Source organism: Leptonychotes weddellii, chromosome 5 (assembly GCF_054177405.1).
Source record: "Leptonychotes weddellii isolate Sample4059 chromosome 5, ASM5417740v2, whole genome shotgun sequence".
Taxonomy (NCBI): domain Eukaryota; kingdom Metazoa; phylum Chordata; class Mammalia; order Carnivora; family Phocidae; genus Leptonychotes; species Leptonychotes weddellii.
Genome location: NC_138373.1, coordinates 30,231,883 through 30,250,088, shown reverse-complemented (window position 1 = coordinate 30,250,088; position 18,206 = coordinate 30,231,883). Strand labels below are relative to the sequence as shown.

Genomic DNA, 18,206 nt, shown 5'->3' with positions numbered 1-18,206 from the left:
GAACAGTTATTGAGTATTTGCCATGAGCCAGGTGTTGTGCTAAATGCATATAGGTATATTTCCTCAATTTGTTCTTACAAAACCCTAATATTGGGTACTCTGGGCCTACCATCCCTTATCTGTAATTTTAAATTCCAAAAAGCTCTGTAAATCAAGGTTTTTTGGGGGGCGGAGTTTGGCACCAAAACTCATTTGGGAAGCAATCTTGACCTGAAATGAGGGGTGGCTATTTATAGACTTTCTTTATCCCACTTAGTGTGAATATTCATATATTTTGCTACAGGGGTATTTATGTGTTTGATTTCAGAGTGCTGTCCCAGACCCTGCTGAGGGTGTTAAATAATCAGTGTTTCCACTGAAATACCTTTCTGAAAAAGACAATTCCCTGCCCCTCCCATAAAAATTTGAATTTCAAAATACAGATGACCCCAGAGATCTCAGATAAGGAATCACAGCCCTGCATTATGATGCCCTTTTTGCATATGAAGAAACTGAAACTGACACTCGAGAAATGTAACTTGTCCAAGGTCACAGGAATGTCAGTGACAATGCTGAGATTTGGATCAGGTATGTTGGGCCAGAGCCTTCCCTCTTCACCAATCTACTGTTGTGATGCATCCATGGCAATGCATTTGAAAATGGGTAGATGGAGGTCTCTTAGAGTAGGGAAGTGGCTGGTTAAATGGGAAAGGTGGCATTTGAGTTGAGCTGGAGAGCACCAGCAGGCATTCATAGGGTAAGCTAAGGAGAATGCTCTTCCTAATAGAGCAGAGCACCTGGGTGAATTCATGGTGTTGGGGTGACACATCGAGATAGAGCTTTAGTATCTTCCCCAACCCATTGGCACTATGGAATTTGACATTGTTTAAACATAGGACTCAAGAGTCCAAAGACATAGGTCAAAAGGGGCTGGGAGGCATCTCAGAAATGAAATGTCCGAGTGCTCGACACAGAAATGGGCTCCGAAATACTCTTCTGTGAATCCAGCAGGTGAGTGTCCACTTTGCTGGATTTGAGTTCTGAGCACTCTTTGCCATCTTTTCTCTCTGAGACTGTAAGCTCTCTGGAGGCCGAGTGCTTTCTAACTTAAACTTCACAGAGTAGGCGGCAGCAGAGAAATGCTGATTAGTGCCTGTCTGATGGGGATAGCAATGGAATGAGCAAACCCTGTACTCTGGATTTCGAAGCAGAAATCAGCATCATTGAATTTGCAATGCCAGGAATTATCAAAGCTCTGGTCTTGACAGTGGGCCAAGACTAACCATCCCCACAGAAAGATAGAGGAACATAGAAGGAACTTGCGGGTCATGTGGATACATTTCTGGGGGGACTTAAAAGACATAAACTTGTTTTCATCTGTGGCAAGTAGAGCCATTTTCAGATCCTCCTACTGCTGCCCTGCAATGTTATCTACATGTTTGGAGTATCTGCTGATCGGGAAAGAAATCAGATATAAATGCTAGTGGTGTCATTTACTTTGAGGTCGCTCCGTCTCAGTCACTAAGTGACTTTTCTGTACTGCCAAAGAGGCCATGTCAACAGCAGACTAAATTAAAAAGTCAGGGAGGTGGCAAGGAGAATTTGGAGTCAAACAGGTCTCAGTTGATATATTGGCTCTGGCATTTACTAAGCGTGTGGCCTTGGGCTTGTCAATTAACCTCTCCAAGGCTGTTTGCTCAGCTACAAAATGAAAGCAGGAATACCTGTCTTGCAAGGTGGTTGTGAGCTTTAAATGTGATTCATCTCCTCATTCAGCAATTATTTATTGAGCACCTACTGTATGTCAGGCTGTGAAGTAGGAAAGGGTGATGAGGCAGAATAGAAAACACACAAGACCGTTTTCAACACGAAGCTTACCTCCTAATACATAGGAAAGGTATATATATATAGATATATAGATAGATATATATATATATCTCTTTATATATCTTTATATATCAGGGTAGATGTTTATTCTGCATTGTTCAAGAGAAAGAGAGAAAGTGAAAAAGAGAGGCATGATGAGTGTTTAGTCAAGACTCTTTTATTTGTAAGAACAAAAATCTAATTGGAGAAAACATCTAGCTTCAGGCGCAGTTGAATTCAGAGGCTCCAACAACCCAAGTCATGTCTCTCCCAGACCCCACAGTGGTTGTCTTTTCCTGATCTTCATTCACAAGCACACCACATCTAAGTGGAGGCAAAAATGGTCCCCAAGCAACTCTGGACTTACATCCTAACCCAGCTTTGCAAGTCTCTTTCTCACTGTTCTTGCAAAAATTCCACATAGCAGTCTCCTTGGCTTATCTTGTGAACCATGCCCACCCCCAAAGCAATCATCTTGAGTCACCGCTCGCATGGGAGCTGGAGGCTGTCGTCCTTCCAGACTGAGCTGTAAGGGGCTGTGAATAGGGGGAAAAAATGAGTCCTGTTCTCAAACTAGGGTGCTGGACAGGCAAATACCAGGTTCTCATGATCAGCAATACTTGCCGAAGCTATTACAGACATCCAGGCATGTTTTTTCTCCCCTGAACCCTTCATACACCCTCTCCAGAGAAGGAAGTATGGGATTCTTATCTTAATTATCTTCTTTGCCTGATGCCAGTGAGGCAGTTAACTGTCATCTAATTCACCTTGCTTCTCCATTTATGATCCGATGTATCAAAGCAGGATATGGCAATTTTACTCAATGTTTTCCCACCTAAATTAATTACAGTAGTTTTCTCCCAGTACTGTAAGGTATGTTTAGAGCATTCCCACTATTTTCCAGGTGAGGACACCAAGCATGATCTAGGGAAGTAAAGACAGTCTGATAAGGACATTCAGTAACACCACAACCAAAACAAGATTGGGCTTCTCATGCAGCAATATCATTTCTCTTATATTAGCAATACATACATAAATCAATATATAAAGAAAGAAAAACCAAAGCCTTCTAGTTAAGTTTGAAATAATGCGGACCATCCGTCGTTCCAAAGCACTTCGGAGATGCTAGCGACTTGCCCCGTTCTGTTTTATAGAAATGCACTTTTTTTTAAAAAATTAAAAAATTAAAGGGACACTGTCAATCTCTTCTGATTAATATCAGTCCTATAAAAAGGATGTGTTTCTGCAGCAACCATCTGTCATTTTGATCATTTTAAAGGCATGCTATATCAGCAAGTCTGCTTTTTATAAGATGTTGGCATGGGACAAGCAGAGCTGGAGAGACTTGTGGATTTCACACTCCACTTTGCTGCTTTGGTGTTCAGCAATCTGAGCTTTTGATGGTGGAGCAGAGCCCCCTCCCTGTCTTTTAAAGGTTGTTTTGGGTAAGTGTTTTCCCCAGCTGATTTATGACAGAGATACTCACCCCTATTTATGTTTCTCTCACGTCTAAAGATAGTCCTGTCACACATGCATCCCACCAGCATGCAAGCACCCAATGCATCCACTTGATTAACTACTGAACCTTAAGAGGTGTCCAGAAACACTGAACTCAGTACCCCGCAGGTCTTTTCCTCTGGGCAACTGAGACCATTGTCTTCTGCAATGCCTAGTTCCTAGCTTGAGCTCCTTAGGTTGTAAAAGTCAGAGGCAGAGGTACTGTGACATTTATTAATTCATTATAATAATTATTTATGGGTCGTGGGTTCCATGTTGGCTTCTCTTCTAAGCTCTGGAGACATTGAGATGACTAAGACCCAGTCTCTGTCCTCGGAGATAGCGTGCATGGCCACACCATTGGCAGGAGAGTCAGAAGTTAAACACAACTGCTTGAAGGTAGAACTCTGTAGAATCTCAGCCCCACTCACCCTACCCAATATGGGGTCCTTACCATTGTCAGTAGCTTGGTAGTCAAGATGGATTTTTCTACAGCTGCAGGAAGATGGCTCCCTATAGATAGTTTCTCCATCTTTCCCGAATGACAGGGTTTCTGGTATGTTCCAAGATACAAAGCGTAGGGTTTTTTTGTTTGCTTGTTTTGTTTTTTTTCTGAGGAAGAAGGATGACAGCAAGAACTGTGCCTCTGAAGCAGTGGCCAGTTCTGTCTTGTCCTACCTTATATCTGGCTCAGAGTAATGCAGTGAGTTCAGCATATCATGCTGGGGGAAGAGGGTGGCCTCCTCAGCTGCTACTTTTCCATCTGCTCTCTAATCTGCACTGGCTCTTAGAGGTGGGGAGGATTTGGAGGGGGCAGTGAGCTTGTGCTTTCCAGGGTGTTCTCACCGAGTGCTCTCTGAGGAGCTATTTCTTCTCATTTCATGAGGCAGCACAGTTAAGGACTGAGATCAGAGAGTTTAGAGTGTAGGATTTAGACCAGGGGAACCTGAATCTGGCCACGACCTTCTCCTGGTGACTTTGGGCAAGTTGCTTGACCTCTCTGAGCCTCCACTTGCTCATCTATAAGACAGTAGTCATGTGCCATATTCTCTACCTCCCAAAGTCAATGTCAGGAATAAAAGAGTGCAAAAGTAGCCACACCCAAGGCCTTTGCAGTAGAAGCACGATGCTATTCAGGCAGCGTGACATCATGCCAAGGTCTAGGCACGCCCCGCTCATAATCTGAGTAGGCATCTTGGCCCCTGTGTGATGTGGGGCTTCACCTCTCTGAGCTCCCATTGTCTCAACTTGACAGCGGGGGACGGTCTCACTCACTTCAGGAGGGAGCCCTGAAGATTTGGTGAGATGATGTTTGCGGCACGTGGAAGACCGCACCAGCTCACCGTAGGCACTCCGTAACGGATGGCCGGCATTGCCGCCCCGTCCTGGTTTTTCTCACCGTCTCCTGGTTTGCGGCACTTTCTTTTTCATATGAAGATGCTCTAGGTTTGGGGGTGAGTGGACACATTTGTAGCTCTCTGTTCCCCCTCTCCGTGGAGATTCTCAGTAACCAGGGACATGCCTTTTGGTCCAGCTGGACAGAGTAGGGTGCCATTGGGGAATGCTGTGGAGGAGAGAGAAAGAGATACATGTGTCACTCTGGGATTTGACAGGCGCAGCCCATGGCCTTGGGTTGTATCAGGCTCACCCCGCCCTTGCCATCCCCTAAGTCAATGGACCCGGAGAGCTGGGGCTGCTGGTCACACACAAAGCAGGATACAGGTCTCACTCATACTGAGCCCTTGTCCAAATCTTTGTCCACTGGCTCCCACAGGACTTCTGGGGCTGAAACTGGAGTTGGCTGACAGGAGTGGACTTTGAAGGGGGGAGAGGCCCATCCCCACCCCTCCATGTGGCCATAGCCTTCTGGGGACAAACTCTTTGGGACCACCCACACCCCTGTTCCCATGCAACTCTCAGCACACTGTGGGCGCTTAATAAATGTTAAATAATAAGAATAGCTCCCATCTGTCAGCTCCTGGTGGCAGGGAGGAGTGTGAGTGCAAGACTGCCGACTGGCACCGGGGAGCCAGTCTGTTGTAGGGAGCCTTCGGGAAAAACACAGCTCCGAGTCACTTCGAGGACCTCCTCCATCTATGTGCTCTCCAGTCCTGCTGCTGATCAGAGTGCGGGCAAGTTCATCACCAATGTACTGTCTGCCCTGGACCCCAGATCACCTGCATCAGAAGGGCAGGGCCCGGTGCACTGTGTGCTTTACCAGCCCTCCCGGGTTTCCCATGAGCAGCTGGATTTGGGAACTGGTGTTGCCCAACAATGCAGGGGCTTTGTTGAGGTTTAAAAGGGGCGAAGGATCTGCCCTCTGAACAGACGGTGTCATAAATTCATACTTCCGTCATTTTCTTGGAAGAAAATGCCTACTGGGCTTTTCACATTTAGTTATAATAAAAACAATAGCAGCTGCTTGTTTTCAGGCATTTACGAGGTACCAGGAGGTGTGTAAGGCACCTCACGTACGGTATCTAAGTGAAGTGTTGTATTTGGGGGGAGGTGGAAGCATGCTAACAGGATGAGGTAGGGGTGTGGGCTCTGGAGTGGATACCTGGCTCATCTCCTGCCTCCACCTCTGTGACCTCGGGCATCACTTACTACCTTTGTGACCTTGGGCACAGTTGTCCCCCTCTCTCGGCTGCATTAACTTTGTTGGGTGGTAGTTTAACGAAGCTTGTAAAGTTCACAGCACAGTGCCTGGCTTGTGGAAAGTACTCAGTAAACATATTAGCAATTTATTTCCAAGCGCAACTGCAACACTACCGTAAACAACATCAGAACTAACTATATAATAGAGACAATATTGAGTATTTGCAAATACATATATATATATTGGATATTGGCTACGAGTGTGAGCTCTCAAGCCAGACTGCTGGGTTAGAATCTCAGCTTTGCCTTCTTAGGAAGTTCCTAAATTGCTCTTTACTGCAGATTGCTCATCTGTAAAATGAACATATTAAAAGCACCTAAATCCGTGCTTTAGTATCCTCCTCCATTGCATGGGGACCATTACCAGAGTTGCTTTTGAGGATCAGATGAGTTAATATTTGTAAGGTACTTATAATGGTACTTGGCACATAGTAAGGCTCAATAAGAATAGAAATAATGAGGGGCGCCTGGGTGACTCAGCCCGTTAAGCATCTGACTGTTGATTTTGGCTCAGGTCATGATCTCAGAGTCGTGAGATTGAACGCTGCATCTGCTTAGGATTCTCCCCCACACCCCCAAGCTCATGCTCCCATGAGCGCGCACTCTCTCAAAATAGATAAATAAATAAATAAAAGCTTTTTTTTTTTTTAAAGATTTTATTTATTTATTTGAGAGAGAGAATGAGAGAGAGCACATGAGAGGAGGGAGGGTCAGAGGGAGAAGCAGACTTCCCACCGAGCAGGGAGCCCGATGCGGGACTCGATCCAAGGACTCCAGGATCATGACCTGAGCCGAAGGCAGTCGCTTAACCAACTGAGCCACCCAGGCACCCTAAATAAAAGCTTTTTTGTAAAGATTTTATTTATTTATTTGAAAGAGAGAGAGAGCCCATGAGCAGGGGGGAGGGGCAGAGGGAGAAGCAGCCTCCCCGCTGAGCAGGGAGCCTGCCCTTCGGGCTCAACCCCAGGACCCTGGGATCAGGGCCCAAGCCGAAGGCAGATGCTTAACTGACTGAGGCACCCAGGTGCCCCTAAATGAAAGCTTTAAAAAAAGAATAGAAATAATAATAACATAAGGATTAAATACTACTACACGATATATATTATGTATATGTAATAACATGTATTACGTATAATAAACACATATATATGTGATTATCAGATATAATTACATGTTTTGTAATTATAATACACTATTACATATAATTATATGATACACAAAATAAAACATGATAATTACATGTAATATTATGTATCATTATATAATTATGTATAACATTAATTATATTACATAATATGTAATTGCATAATATATATGCTTATATACTATGTAATATAGTTAAATAGTAGTAATAGTTTTATATTTACTATATTATAATTACATGCTAATAATTACATTACTGTTCTTTCTACCATTGCTACAGCTTCTGGTCACTACATCGGGTATTTTCCATAGGGTATTTCTACTGCTCCAGACCATCCTGGAGAGACTTATTTTCAAGGAAATTGAGGCCCAGCAGGGTAAAAACAACCTGCCCAGGCTCGCAGGGCTTGGAAACGGCAGCCTGGGGGGGACGCTCCAAGGACCGCGCTGTGCTGTGTGGCTTTGGTGCCCCTGCTCACCCTCCGCAGGGGAACAGCCTTGTCTCTTCCCCGTACAACCTATTCTGAGCAGAAGGCTAACAGGGTTTTGTGCCGCTGTCATTTCTGATCAGCTTTCCTCCCTCTGTCTTGCAGCCTTCTGTCAGGAGGTCTTGTTCCCCCGTGGAAGCCCGATTCCTCCGGGAGATCAAAACGGGAGGTGGGGCGGTGACAAACGGCAAGGAGGGGACTGCTGGGACATGGTCCTTGTGGCTTTGTTTACAAGACCTTCTCTTTGGTTATCTATGTCTAAACCTCCTGGAAATGCACCTTCTGTTTTCCCTTTAAACACAAATCAAGCAACGTTACCAACACACATTCTCTGTCAAACATGTCAGTTACTCCAGGGGCCGCGGACAGCTTGCAAGCGATGTCTTCTATTGTTACTGTGGTGCTGTGTTATTTCTCCCCTCAACAGCTCTGCATTTGTTCTGCTGAGAGGTGTAAACACCGAGGTGCCTGCTATCTGGGAGGTTTTGACAGAAAATGTGAAATTGACGTGGACCGTCCAATGACCATCTTAATAAGGCGGCTCCTGCGGCCTCATTGAGACTGGCTGTGTGGACAGCCCTGTATTTGCCTGGAGCCTTTTCCCAGAATTTGGGTGGGGGCGTAAGGACTCTAATGAGCTAGGGCTTGTTTCACACCTGGCGTTTTGGCAGGTGGTTCCCATTGTGACTTAGCTGAGGGACTTGGTGCTGCCTGCCAGGGGGCCTTAAGATTTGTGTGGGGGGCCGAGCAGATGTTGGATGCACTCACCCATCATACAGAATGCCAGTCATCAGCCGCTGAGTCCTGTCCCTGGCTGCGTTGTAAGGGACCAGAGCTCCCACTTGCTGCATGGTGATGGGGTAGCCTGGGGATGGATAAAAAGGCTTCCATTGCTGAGGGTAATGCAGACCATATGGAATTCTTATCTGTTCAAACAGTTGTGGGGTTTGGATGTGCAATGCTGTCTGCATACGTATTTTCTCTAGTGTTTGGTTCTAGCTAGTCAGAGTTTCACTAAGGAACACTTTGTAGAGTTCTCTCCCGGGGATGGGCTAGGCATGTGTCTGATGAGATCTCTGCTTCCTGGCTTTCCAGCTTCTCCTCACATGCTAGCATTAGTTCTAAACACCCAATCACAATCAAGCCCCCTACCCTCCCTGGTGAGGGGAATGTTCCTCTGCCGTCTTTCTTTACTCTGTAGGGGTCTTGTTGCTGACACATCATGGTATATTTCAGTGTCCCATGTGGCCCAGAAGCGTCTGTGTCGTTCATGCCTTTGTGTTCAGATCTGCTCTGATATCAGAGATAGGTTAAATTAAGAACTGTTTGGCTTTCTAGGGCTTGAAAGATGACAGGTAATTTTGAATCTCAAGAAACCGAAGATGATTTTTGAATGGGAGTGTTTTTGTTAAGATCCGTCTGGTTGAGAAACAGAATCCAATCCTGCCTAGGTTAGCAAAAATATAGTGGGGGAGGTGTTTGCAATTTTACGGGTTTTGAGGTGTAATGCATAAGCCATTGAATGCACAGAAACTCTTGGATTCAAAAGGGGAAAACAAAAGAAAAACAATCCAGGGCAAGTACAGGAGGTAGGGTAGGCCTAAAGACCTCGGCAGGCAGAATTTGTGGACATTCTCTTCAGGTGAGTGGTTCTCAGCCAGGGGTGATTTTGCCCTGTAAGGACATTTTTAGTTGTCACAATCAGAGGGTGGTTGCTGTTGGCACTCTACAATGCATAGGGCAACCAGAATTATTCAAAATTCTCCAGAATTATCTGGCTCAAAGCGTCAATCTTGCCAAGGTTCAGAAACCACAGTGACTCAGCTACAAAGACCACTAGCCATTGTGTCTCCATTCACGTTCCAGATTCCCAGGAAAGAATATGATGGATCCAGCCTGGGGTACCTTTCAACTTTGAATTAGTGACCTGCATCCCAGACCCCCATTTTTTACTTGGAGCCCATTTGGAATATTGTTGAAGAGTCCTGGGAAAGAGATCGGGTGAGGATTGCCCTTGAGCCAGAACCCATCCCAAGAGACGAGTCTTAAGATGGTTTATTGATGGGCTTTGGGGGACCTCACCTGTGGCCAAAGTCCAGCCCAGCTAGTGCATTTCACACAGAGCTGTCCACCTGCAGGAAGGTTGTTACACCTTGTGCTGCTCTCAGCAGGCAGCCAATTTGTTTGGTCTGTGATTTAAGCTTATGGATTCCTTCTTGGGCTCCTTTCCAGCAGAAAATTCATTGAAAATAATTGTTGCCCACTTTTCTAATTATAAAATTAATGCAAGATAAATGCAAAATAAATTTTGGTGATCAGAGGAGCACAAACAAATACACACACATGCACACGTACACACACAAACACACAGACTATAATCCACCACCTAGAAATAACCACTTCAAACCACTGTATACATCTCTCATCTTTTTCCTTCACATATATTTTCTTTCACAAAAGTTCCCATACTCTCTTCCTATACATAAACATTTATGTCACTTGCAGCCAGCTTTTTTTTTAATAAAAACTTTTAAAAATAGAATCAGTTATTTTTTCAACTAATAAACATCCTTTCTGTTTGGAACACTAAGAGTAAGGTGATAGCTTACAACAAAACATGTAGCTAATATCTTAAGGAGATGGAGCATTAGAAAATTATAGCATTTAAGTCAGATGGCACGGGGAAGATGGGGATGAAGGAGAGGAACCAACCACATATCCCCAGGGATTAGATGATTAACAGAAGAGAGAGGCAGAGGTTGGCTGGCTCCGACCAACCAGGTGGGTGGCTTCTGCTCTCAGCTTTCTGCTAAGTTCCATGAAGTGGGGGCTCCAAAAGATATGCTCCCCTGTGAGGAAAAGAGAAACTCGTTTCATCCATCATGGAGGCACGAGTACACGTATGACTCATGGAACACACAACTACCCTTTAGAGATCTGACCAAAGTTCATGCCCATTTTAGGACTAAAAACCAAGCTGCTCAAGAGATCAAGCTGTCTTCCGGACAGCCTTCTCTCAGAAGCCGAGACTGGGAGACAGACCAGACTTGCCTTGTCAGCTCTCATCACTCCTGCCTGAGTATTTCTCTTGCAAACCAAATGCACGTCTAGGGCCCAAGATCAGTTTTCAATTTAAATGACTTCACTTTCTCTCTTAAAAACTAAATCCTTCTCCTAATTCCCTTAAGTCCTAAAAGTATAACATTTTCCCTTTATAGATTGGAGAAAGAAGTCCCGGAATGGGCTTGCCCACGGCATTAGGATGAGGTGATCCAGCCAGCCCTTGCCAGAGTGTGCGCAGAAAATGTAAAAGACCTTTTTTTTCAATCAGTAGCTTACTGGTTATTGTGCTTTTCTTTCCATCTTTATATCTGACCCTCACAATCAAAATGAGAGTGATGACAGGCCATGTGCATTGTGGAGGCCAAGGAGGGGGCTTAGTTTGGGAATTCAGACGTCTCTAGATTGGTTTCCTTATGTATTCATTAATTTAGTAAATATTTATTGAGCATTCAGTATATGCTGGGCAACAGGTTTGCAGGGGTGAATAAGACCACTCAGATTTAATAGAGGAAAACAGGCAATAAGCAGAACATCTGATGGCATTATGTACTATGAAGAAAACAGAATAGATTACATGATTGTCACTGAGAGGGTTATTTTGCATGGTGGAAGGAAGGTGCGAAGTTGAGCTCAGATCTGATTGACAAGTAGGAGCCAGCTGTGTAATGTCCTGGTGTAGAGAAGAGAGTTCAGGCAGAGGGGACACATGGAAGCCCTAAAGGCACATTTGGGACTAACAAGGATGGTCAGTATGACGGGGACATGGTGGATGACGGGGGAAGAGGTAGGACATGAAGTCATATGTGTGGTCAGCAACCAGATCACCTTCAGTCTTCTAGGGCTTTGCAGGGATTTTAAATTTTGGTCTAAGACAGATGGAAAACCATTGGAAGGCTTCAAGGAGAGGAATACCATGACCTGATTTTACATTTTTAAAAGATTCCTCCAGAAGCTAGATGGAAGATGGACTAGTAGTGGTCTTTAGTGGGACAAGATGGGAAACAGGGAGGAGGGCTTAGTGTGCGTTCAGTGGAAATTGCCAACACCAACGTATCCATGGTTGGCTAATAAATATCCATTCCTTATGCCACCATTTCTTGAATCTTTATTGACTAGAGAATTTTGCCCAGAAAGGAGGGACAGTTTCTGGGGGGCAGGTTGGAGCAGAAAATCACAATGATTATGGAAAGAGAGCGAGAGGAGACTGGGAATCCTAAAAGTGTGGCTGTGTCTGAGGGTCTGGTAACTTTTGTAACTTCAGGGGAGCGCAGCATGTGTGTTTAATTGTTAATGACCCAAAAATGTGCCCAAGGGCTACAAGCAAACCTGCTTGAGCATGGGGGATCAGTCTTGGGTGCTTTATGAAGTCTTGCCGTACCAAAGCTGTGAGCAACATCTGGTGAGCCATGTGCTCGTGGACTGGATTTTCCATCACAGGACAGTTCTGTCTTAGGGCTGGCTGATTTTCCTTTTATTTTATTTTAGCAGAAGTAGGGAAGGCCCCTGGGGGCTAGATATCTCACTTTTGTCATTTGTGACAACAAGAACAACCTGGGAGTTTGGATTCAGACAGAACTGTATTTCAGAATCAGCCTTACCTCCTATTCAATTTGATCTTGAATAGATAATTTTACCTCTCTGAGCCTCAGTTTACTCATGTGTACAATAGGAGGAACGGTTTGTATGTTCAAGAGCAACAGAAAAGATTATTATGCATGACTGGTTGATTCGTTCCTTGGGCAATTCTTCAGACATTTATTGAACACCTACTGTATGCAAGATGCAGTCCTAGACATTAACGGCACGATGCGCAAGGAGTCAGAAGTGATCCCTTCCTCAGTGGTATTTATGATCTTTTGGGAGAAAGAGACAAAACCAAGAACAGAGCAGCTATAACAACACAATGAGTTGATGAATTATCATTTTAGTAAGTGCCATGAAGGCAATCATATAGGAAGGAAGAAAGAGTTACTCATGTTAAGGACGATCACGAGGCTCTGCCCTTGAGCTCATATCCTACACTATCTTGAGATCCTTCTTCCCTCCACTCCTCTCCTCTGAGCTTCCTGGGTTTGTTTTGGAGACACCTGACACTGCACTTGTCCACGCCTGAAATACACATGTCCATAGAGAGCAGCTGATTTACTGTGGGGCAGGGGAATGTGCTTCTCCAGAGTTTAGAAGCCACCTGTTTCTGGGAGTGCCATGGAAACACACATTCCGCCACTTGATCTGAAGGCCCAGGCAGAGAATTTTCAGCTGTCAGCAGCTGTGTTTCCTAACTGCTGCTGAGAAGTTTCCAACCCCAGGGAAAAGTCCATCGTGACCCTCACCAGTGACTTTGAAGCCACTCTCTGGAGCTGATAAAGAAAGAGGGACTCCCGTGGAATGATTCGTGGGCATGGATTCTTAATTGGGGTCCCTGGAAATTTCCCCTAGAAGTATATGTCAAACTGTGAGCATATGGTCTGGCGGTGGAAGGGTTTCTAACTTCCAGTTGATTCTCCCATGCAGAAACGTACTTAAGAATCTCTGCCCCAGAAATATCCATGGCTTTGTGGCTTCTGGGTGAAGAAAGCCTTTCAGTGGAGGTTAACTGGACACTGCAATACAGTGTAACCTAAATCTTTGTACATGTCCCCAAACAGGGCAGAAGGGGCTGGCCCTATCCCCTACTCTGGGCCAAGATGACCAAGTAAGAAGAGACTGAACGTTCCATATCTTGCTCTTGGAAGTTGCATCACCCCATCCCAGATGCGGTGGTGTGCCACCCTGGGATTGGCTACCCCTCTCTTTCACAAGTCGCTGTCAGATGGAGAATAGCAAAGCTCACAGGGATCCATAGGCACTAAATTTGCTTCAGGCTCCCATCTCTGCTGTTTGGTGAGCCCTGTTCTCCAGGGCCCTTTGTGTCCAAATCCCAAAGACAAGTAAGGTGGAATAGAATAATAAAGAAAGCCAGAAGTTGTGGCCCTTCCCCAGGAAAAGTGAGAGTGACTCCACCTACACAAAGTGGCCGAGTGATACTTTTTAAATTTTCCATGCAATTCCAGAAGGACCCTGGTGCAGGAGTTCTGAAGACTTCACTCTTGTTCCAGACCTGTACCTGGATGTCCGTGCATCAGTGAGCAAATCTCTGGCTTCTCTGTTGCTCATTTGTGTGCGTGGAGTGAAAACTAAATAGATGAAAGCAGAAGTTTTCAAATATACACACCCACCTATGTGTGTGCATACACACACACATCCATGCACACATGTACAAACACACAAAAGCACACACACATGCATACACATGGACATGCACGCACGCTCACACACACACACACACACACACACACCGCTTTTGCAGGTGACTTCAGATTTCAGGTCTATGCATGGACCCCGTAAGGGGAACCCAAATCTTTGTCTTTAGCCACAGTTTCCTAAACTTCAGACCTTCAACTGCTTTATAGCACAAGCACTACTATATAGTTAACACCATAATTTAAATTGATTCAGTTTTTATAAGTAGTATAAATTAATTTACAAAAGGAAACTTTGCATCTCTAATTCAAGCAAACCTCCCCACCACAAGGCATCAATAAATAGTATCTACTAAAAAAAAACACTGATCGCATCAACTACAATGGCAGTAATAAAAAGACGGACTATAGCAAATGCTGGTGAGGACACACGTACATTGCTGATGGGAATATAAAATTTTGCAGCCACTTCGGAAAACAGTTTAGTAATGACTCAAAAACTTACATATAGAGTTACCATATGACCTAGCAATTCCACACCTAGACGCAAACCCAAGAGAATTGAAGATAACACATCCCTACACAAACACTTGGGCGCAAGTGTTCATAGCAGCATTGCTCCCGAAAGCCGAATGATGACAAGAACCTAAATGCCCATTGACTAATGAAAGGATAAACAAAAAGTGGTACATCATACACTGGGAAGTCATTCGGCCATGAAAGGGAGCAAAGTACTAATACATGCTGTAACACGGATGGCCTGTGAAAATGTTATGCTAAATGACAGAAGCCAGGCACAGAAGACCACATATTATATGGTTCCAATTATACGAAGTGCCCAGAATAAGCAGATCTATAGAGACAGAAAGCAGAGTCGTGGTTGCTAGAAGCTGTGAGAGGAGGGGTGGGGAGTGACTGCTCATGGGTATGGGCTTTCTTTTAGGGGCAATGAACATGTTCTGGAATTAAATAGTGGCGGTAGTTGCAAAACTCTGTGACTGTCTTAGAAAACACTGAATTGTACACTTTAAAGGATGAATTTTATAGTATGTGTTGTAGCTCGATGGAAAAAACAAATGCACTGAAGACAAAGCAATGTTATCAAATACTCCATTACTTGTGTTTGCTGGTGGTGTTTACTTGTCTGAGGCCTGTTCTCTCATAGGAAGATAAGGCAGGTTTGAAAGTGTCCCGGAGATGGGGTGAAAGGCAGGGTAGCACCAACTGAGAGTCTCGTCAAGCAATCGGAAGAACTGAATGAGGCTTGAAAAGGGACCTACTTGGTAAAACCTTCTAAACTCACCTCTCCTACTGCAAGTGAGGTGAAATGCTTAGGGTTTGCTAATATTTTAAGTACTGTGACTTGTGCCCATCTTCAGTACTAGGGACTATCAGGAGAGAAGGAGGTTGCTTCCACTGGGGAGAGTGAAATTCTCTAGAAATGTGCTGTGTACTATAGCCCCATGTAAGTATTGCAGTGTAAGTTAAGGTAAACTATTGACATTTCCAGTGCTCGGTAGACACCTGTGGTTTGACTTTACCTTGTTGAACAGTAAAGTAGAGAACATTTCTTCCATTGCTCAACATTCTGTGGGGCAGCACTACTCTTTAAGATCAAATTAATTAAATTGCCATGTTATGGCCCTTCTGTCCTTTGCCTTTCCCTCATCTGAGCAGATTTGAATGCTGAAACATGAGAACAACATAATGATAATAAAATTAATAGTTAATATTTGCACTTGCTCTGTGCTGGGTGGTGTGCTAAGCATTTAACGGGCATTATCTCAGTTAATCCTCACAAAAATTCAAACAGGCAGATACTGCAATTTTCCCAGCTTCATAGAGGAGAAACCGAGAGGCAGAGAAGTTAGGTCGTGTGATCATTTCCACAGAGTAGGCGAACGGGGAAGCCTGGGATTTGAATCCAAGACAGTCGACTCTGTCTTCTTTATCCCTCAGTCTCCCTCTGACGGAGGCACACATCCCATCCCTGGCCCCAGCCTGGGTTCTGCTAAGATCCTGCAACCCTCTTTCTTTTACTTTTAAAACTCTAACGTAATGGTTATATTTTCCCCAAAACAATTTCAGGAAATAAATGCGAACGCAGAGTAAAGCACGTGAGTCTGTCTACCACATCCCCCCCCCCCACACCGCTCCCCCCTCCCCTACAAAGACGTAGTGCATGGTAACAGATTGGAGTGGTAGTCTGAAAAGCCCCCATCCCCCTCCCGTGTCATTACGCACATGTACACGTATACAGGGACACAGTGCGCGTGTTTGAAGTCAGTGGGATCACATCCACCCGCATTGTTTTGCTGCTTGCTTTTATATATCTGACAACATGTATTTGGCCACCTTCTCTTGTCATTACCTAGAAGTCTGCCCTAGTATTCTGAACAGACTGCACAAAATTCCATACATGGCCATACCACAATTTATTTAGGCATCTTGCCTTTTATGCCCATTTTGGTAGCTTCTGATTTTTTGGGTTTTGTTGTTGTTGTTGTTGTTGTTTCCTGCAGTGATGCTGCCAATGAATGCCCTTGCACATCTGTGTTTGTGTACACATAGGAAAGTAAGTTGAGGGCAGAATCCTAGAAGTGAGTTTGCTCGTTCCCCGGCTATGCACATTTTATATTCTAATAGGTACTGCCAGATGCCCTCCAGAAAACGGCTTTGCCAGTTGTTACTCCCTCAAAGACGGTATGATAGACCAGTTTCCTTGCTTCCATGCCAAAAGTGGACATCATCAATCTTTTAAATTTTTGCCAATCTGTTGGGTGATAATTTCCTTTCCTTTCAACCTTCAGGGTCATTTACACCTCCCTCCACCTGGTCTGCCCAGGCTTCTAGCTGCTGACAGCCAAAGGCATTTTGCTAGAGGCAAAACGAGGTCAAGGCCAAAAAGCATATTTCCTTTCAGTAGGAGGGGTGTTTACTTGGGTAAATATGGTATATGCAAAATGCCTCATTGGTTTGAAAGGTGAAGAAGCGAGGTCCAAGAAGCACCCTCCAAGGCTGTGTGTCTCAACTGTGGTGCTCCAACATATTGATTGATGCATTATAATCGGTTATAATAGGGAATATGTTCATCTAATCATTTATTCATCAGTAACAATGGGGCACTGATTCAATGCCAGGCGTAGTTCTAGGCACTGAAGATACAGCCCTTAACAGAGTCAAGGCCCCTGTTCTTATGGGACTTAGTTTCTAATGAGTAGGGATGGAGGCAGACAGGCAGATGTGTACTCCGTATGGAGAGAAGAATGGAGTGAAATGAGAGAGGGGCTCCATGAAACAGAGGCTGGGTGTACGGGCCTCTCCTAGACAAGGGTGGTTAGCTGAGGCTCTCTGAGCCGTGACACTGAAGGCAGGAACAAATTAAAGGAGGAGCATCTCACCGAGACATACCAGCAAGCACAGAGCGTTCAGAGGAAGCCAGGAGAGTTGAGTTTTGTGTTAAAGGGGAAGGATAGTGGGAGGCGATATTGGGGAGGCAGGTGGGGGCCAGGTGAGGTAGGGCCCTGCTCAGTGCTGTAATGAATTTGGATTTTTATCAAGTGGTGATAAGAGGCCCTGGAAAATTTTAAGCAGGGCAACAGCACAATCTGGTTTATTCTGAGAGCTTTAAGTTAAAGGTCCTTATAATTCTGAAGTCTATGAAGGCTTTGCTTTTTAAATAATACAAATACATTAAAGAAGAGTTAAAGGTTGTCTTATAGGAGAGCTGTGCTCAGATGTGTTGTACAATGCCTTCTCGAGTGATGGAGGAAGAGGTTTGGAGCCAGCCTGAGTGGATGTAAAGTCACGCCTGGACTTCTGTCTGCATGGTCTGAGGCAAAGCTCATGATCAAAGCATAGCAGGAGCCTCTAGTTTCTCTTCTGTACATGAATGCTCAGGGCCCCTGCATGCATAACCATTGCATTAGAAACTAAGTCCCAAAAAGAAAGCCTTTTTGGCTCAGGCACCCAGGGACCTGCCTGAGAGCAGAGAGGGAAACAAGAGGGGTGCTCTGTGACACCGAGGCCTGGGTGTGGGGGCCTGTCTGGAGGTGTCCTGCATCCAAGTGAATGAGCTTGCTCCAAAAGGTGCCAGGGCCAGAGAAGGAGAAGGAAGCCCTGCGCTCACGGTCTCGGCATTTAGGGACACAGGCATTTTGGATTCTACAGGCACGGACACTGCAGTCAGATAACCTGAGTGGGGTAGACAGGAGAAACGAGAGCCTCCCTTTGGCCGTTATCAACCCAGTGAATAAAAATACCCATGGTT

The 18,206-nt window shown here is 44.8% G+C and overlaps 1 protein-coding gene across 17 annotated transcripts in view; it reads left to right on the top strand.

Annotated features, from left to right (window-relative positions):
* RBFOX1 (RNA binding fox-1 homolog 1) overlaps nt 1-18,206 on the top strand; it is a 1,962,285-nt gene that overhangs the window by 1,632,263 nt on the left and 311,816 nt on the right. The window lies entirely within an intron of this gene.